Source organism: Phoenix dactylifera, unplaced genomic scaffold, assembly GCF_009389715.1.
Source record: "Phoenix dactylifera cultivar Barhee BC4 unplaced genomic scaffold, palm_55x_up_171113_PBpolish2nd_filt_p 000993F, whole genome shotgun sequence".
Classification (NCBI taxonomy): Eukaryota; Viridiplantae; Streptophyta; class Magnoliopsida; order Arecales; family Arecaceae; genus Phoenix; species Phoenix dactylifera.
In genome coordinates this window covers 44,040-50,039 of record NW_024068348.1, presented here as the reverse complement: position 1 = coordinate 50,039, position 6,000 = coordinate 44,040, and positions in this window count along the sequence as shown.

Genomic DNA, 6,000 nt, shown 5'->3' with positions numbered 1-6,000 from the left:
AAGTCTTAGCAAATATCGTAGGAACCAAAAAATAGAATTTTTATGAATCAATAACTTCCACTCCAAATATTTATTTAAATATTTAGTATTTAAAATATAAAGTAATTTAGAATATATATGAAAGAATTAAGATTATCCAATATTGCAATCATAATATGTGAAGTATGATGAGTTGAGAATATGAATCAAAATATTAGGAGTCTCTATCAATCACAACCATCACGCGTTTAGCACTAATCCTTCCCTTAAGTTTGTGCTTGAGTAATTTTATATTTTTAGGATGTTGGATTTCCTTCATATCCATGTGTTCCACATCAGGCATGATCATTCATTGTGGCCTATTGATCAAAAAATATATAGAGCTAGTCTCAACCTAAATCAACCTATCAATCCCACTTATTGATAGTGTTGGATTGAAGTTTGAGAAATTTGGGTGGGCTTGAGTTGCTAAAGTCCAACCTGAAACTTCACCCTAGCAAAGTAAAGTATTGCCATAAAAATTATTTATAAGTAATATTTGATTGACGGATGAAATATTACATGAATACTTCATTTGGATGATCAATAAACAGTACTGGATATACTTTCCATGTCAATCGTGACACTGAAAAGGTGTCTAGGAGTTCTTCAAGAAATTGCCCTAATGATCACAGTGTTTACCACCGAAAGAATTAAATATTCTTAAGCATCAAAATGTTATTTATATCTAAGGGTTACGCATCGCACGTATATGACTAACATTGTGTATGGTGACTTGATACCTTGACTTCACAATGACACTTGGTTGTGCTATCATATTTAACGGTCAATGCAGGCAATCCACCTTGAAAACCATCGTTAAGAGTTGAGATATGAACCATTGGTATATTTTGTGTTAGATTAGAAAGTTAATGTCATCGCATGTATGCAACTTGAACAATATCTAGATAATATCTTATGCTAGTTTGTAGAATTATGAATATCATTGCTTGACATAATTTCTTATCATATGTTTGTGTATGTAATTTCGACCTTCTCGCATATTAGTTATCAGTTTCTAGGAATGCCTTCAACTTTATACAATGGGAAAAAGGTAGAACTTCCCCATGAGCAATAATAGTGTTCAAGAGGCTTTAAATTGGTTCAATGCAAATGCATCTGCAGTGGAGATCTCTTTTTGGTTCTCCAACGAAGACCCTTTCATCTTGAAAGCATCCGCATCCAAACCTAGCAACCTATTAAGTGTTAACCCTAATCCCTTTCCATCACTAATTATCAATACATTCCAACAGGCTAAGTCAAACTAGGCCTAGCTAAAGCTCGGCCCATTTTACATTCAAACCAAGTTCATGCTCAAAAATACTTAATAAGCACGGTTTGTGAAGTAAAAAAATCAACTCCAAAAGTTGCTAAGTTAAAATATCAAAATCTCATGTTAAAATAACCACTCCTCCCATACAAACTTGAATTTTTGTAGTCAACATTAAATACAATTGACTAAGTCAATCACTTAAATCCATGCTCCCTATTCAACAAACAAAAATTATATGAGGCAGACACTAGAGAGAAAAATATAGAGCTGACTTCCTATTTTGCCAATTTTTTTTTTAGTGCGCATCTTAAAGAAGAAACCCAAAAGTCATAGATTCCTTTTCTAACGGAGTTGTCAGATTCATAATTAAAAAAAAAAAATTACAGTATATACTATATGGCCAAGTAATATATACTAAGCAAATTGGTTTTTTATCAAGTCAATACACATATCTAGATTAATTGATACAAAATTTATAGAACATGGTAATTACCAACACATAGTACATAGTCAGATGATAGCAAATTAGTCATTTAGCAACCCAATATACACTTTCAAGCAAATTAATACACAATTTTTAAAATATCATGTTCAATAGAACATAGCCGATATATACACTCGTCGACTTTGTAATATATACTGTAAACTTATCTAATACACACCAAGCAGTGATCCAATACATATTTTCAGATAAATTTTCAAAACCTGTTTTTTACCAATACATACTTTATGGCCAGATAATTCACACCATGCAATTAATTATCTTGTATTTATTTATTTTTAAGTTACAAGATTGACGGATTCTATTAGTAGTAGAAGTCTTATTCTTATTTGATTTTGGATTTTCTCTTTAACTTGAACGCTAGAAAAAAATGTGATAAAACAAAAATTCCATCCCATAAGATATTCCATGGTGCCCAGCTCATATGATCTTTGTTCTTGCTGCCTATCCTCAGCAGCGCACACTACACTAATTTATAAAAATTGCGACATTTTTGTGGCAGCATATATTAAAAATACTCCTAATTTAAATTTTATCTAATATTTTATAATTTTTTGATGGAGTTGATGATCTAACATAATTGAGGACGTAGTGAGTAGAGATATTATAGGACTCTTAAGTTAGCATTTTGATTTCCATAGGACTCTTAAGTTAGGTAACCAGCCGGGAATTCGATCTCCATAGCAACAAAACAAAGTAAAACCATAGCGTAGTACGCCTCTGCTGGATCAATATCCTCTTCGTCCTCATGCTAAATATCCTAATCCACATGCGAAGGTTGATCTTCCCTGGCCTGATAACCCCACGTCCTCATCAGGCTAATGGTTCAAATCCATTCAAATATAATCACAAACTCCGTTCTGATACCATTTGTAACAACTTAGGACCTCATCCAAAATAACTAACCGGAAGGTATTATTTGGATTCCTTAATTCTGTATAAGTACCCAAGATCTATTCAGCGAATAACCGATGTGGGACTAAGCGCCCGCACGGGTCTCGCATGATGAGCAATTGGATGAAGCTCTATTAGAATGGAGGTCGTTCGGTAGCTCGAATGCTTCCTTGGGGCTCTGGTTTTGGGAAGGGAACTGGATGAAGTTCTTGGTCTTCTCGCTAGTCCTCATCGACTCCGGCACGACCGGCGGTGGAGGCGGCTGACAGCATGTCCCCATAGCCCAGAAGCTGTCGAAGATCGCGATCCACCAAGCGTCGCGGGCGCTTGACGAGGCAACATACGTGAGGGGCGGACGTTCTGGGGGGGAAACGTAGCAGCACTAGCCATCTAGGAACTTCGCTGATTCCTTTGTTAGTTTCTTTCGATGTTCTTAGTTTTTCTCTTGAAGTTCTTAGTTCTTTCTCTTGTCTAGTTTATATGGATTTCAGCTGAATTCATCGACTTTGGCTACAAATGTGGAATGCAGGGAGAAGATACTGAATGGATGAAAGTGGTGCTTCGATGTCCCAATCCAATTCCTGATGGTTGGATTAGAGTGTTCTCCCCTGCACAATTTAAGTAACTCGCTCAATATTTATTATCCTTTCGATTAAATAGGTTTGGAATTAATCTAGCAATCATGTAGAATAAGCGAACCTTGATAAATATGTTATCTTATGTTTAGTAAATGAGAAGGGTTATGCATTGTTTTTTATATGTCTCAGTTCATCTACTAGTCCTGCTGAGAATGGTAATAGGAGAGAGAGCAACATCCATTGAAATTCTCAGCTCTTCCGCTTTTCAATGACTGGTCCAATCTTTGTAGCAGCAAGCTTCTTATCGAGCATGCAAAAGTGTGGCACAAAATCAAGAGAGTGCCTCCATTTCTTTCTCACACATGATTACAACTGTGGCACGCCTTATGTCTAGCCCCGAACCCAGGAAGTAACAGACGCAGATGATGCACACCTGCATGGCGGACCATACAAGCATGCAAGGCTACTGATCATATCAGGTATACTTTGGTTTTCAGCTGGTTATTGTTTGGGGTGAGTGTATTACTTCTTCCTGCAGACATACTTTGGTACTTTTTGGTCTGCCGGGGCTGCTTTACCACGTCAGGTTCTGTGTTGCTAGAAAAGCTGAGTTTTTCTCTTTACTAGCCTTTCTCTGTGCCTTGGTTGCATGGTTCGACTGACTTTGTAGACAGGTGGGTGTGGGTCGGTTTTCCAAATTTCTGTTTCTAAAACCTATTCTAAACCAGGTTGCAGAATCTCTCTGTTCATTATGAAGACTTTGCAGATTTTCCTCAGGGTCAATTTCCCACTTTCCACATCAAGCGTTCTCCATGGAAGAGGCCCAAAGTTGTTTTTCTTCAGCTGGTTACTTCTTACTCTGATTTCTTCCTCCCTGGTTACTTGTCTCTATACCGGTTACACACCAAAGTTGTATTTGCACTGGTGTTCCCTACTTTTGTTAGGTGCCAATCCCTCTTTGGTAGCCTTTTTTCCCCACTGTAATCCTCTAGCCATGCAATAAAGGCCCGGTGGATCTTACCTCGTTTTAACTTAGGGTGCAACAAGCTACAAGTGAAACAAATCTATTTATTTGTTATCTTCTCTTATATACAACTTGTCTTTGAAATTTTAGTGTACATCCCAATCATGTGATTACTGTGGTCACCGCTAGTACTGTAACACCCCAGGACCTCATCCAAAATGGTTAGCCGAAAAATATTATTTGGGTTTTTTAATCCTATATAAGTAAGATCTACCTAATGAATAACCGATGTGGGACTAAACACACGCCCTCACGGGTCCTTACATACTTTCCTCGTTTAACTCCTGAGGTCCTCGTCAGGCTAAAGGTTCAAATCTATTTAAATCTAATCACAAACACCACGATCGACTCGTGGTCAGTCTCAATGGATCTGTGCTGCAATGTTTTGTAGCCCACATAGGTTATGAGCCGGGTCCGCTCTGATATCATTTATAACAATCTAGGACATCACCCAAAATGGCTAGCCGAAAGGTATTATTTAGGTTATTTGATCCTGTATAAATACCTAATATCTATCCAGCAAATAACCGATGTGGGACTAAGCACATGCCTTCACGGGTCCTCACAAGTACAGGACTAACTTAGATACTAAATTTGCAGCCCAAGGCCGTTGCAATTTCAAATGCATCTTCCTTTGTGAATCAAAACGCTCCTGTTTATGGACGGCTTGCACCAGAAAAAAACTTGGAATGAGGCAAGTTGATCATGGCCTGCTCCATTTAATTTACTACTTAATTTCTTTTTGCCTTTTCCTGAACTATTACATGTTAAAGAGAATCTTTTATAGCAGTTCGTTTTTTATTCTTTGTATGTGTTACTAATGTCACCCAAGGCACCCACTAATGGCTCCAAATGAATGGAAATAGCCCTGGTAACGAGGTTGAAAACCTGTGCAGATTTAGATATATGTTGTGTTACATAAGAAAGTAGATATAATTCTTAGTTCCCAGTTTGATAGTGTGTGGAGTCAACAGAACAAGATCTGTTAGGGGGACTGCAAAATCCCCTACTTGTTTCAATGGTTTCTTTACACCATATTAGACTACTCCAGAATAGGTCTACTGAACAAAACTTTTACTCTGTGCCTAAGGGCAGATTTCGATGAGCAACCATATGCCCAGATGACTTATTATATCCTGCTTCTGTTGAGAAATATTTTGAGTTATTGTCTGTTGCTATCTATTACAAGATGGCTTCCATGCTTGCATTTGTGTTTGGTCAGCCACAATTTGTTTCAATTTAGTAAATAAAATAGAATCCACTTGTCGTTACTCTAACCTCAACACAAATGAGTGCTTAGCTACCAATGAAATATATGATATCATAGAGCTACAGATTGAGATTTTAATGTACTTCCTGTGGTGATAATAGGAATAGGAGTGCAATGGCATGGCACAGCACAATCTACACTGGCATGGCCCAGTTAATTTGCAATGGAACAACACAGTTTATTAAATCCGAACAGGAATTCTGTTCAGATTGTTTGAAAAAAGGGTAAAGAAAATATCTTAATTATACAAAGAATAGGATCTCAACAATTTGATTCATGATAGTTGTAAATTTAGTTCCAAAATACCTCATCTCACTAGAAACTCTTGTAAGGACCCAACTCTCAATTTTGAGAGATATATATTAAGAAAGTAAAAATGGATAATAAGCCTCTTATAAGATTTGATAGGTATTATAGAAGAATTGGAGATGCCGTAGGAGC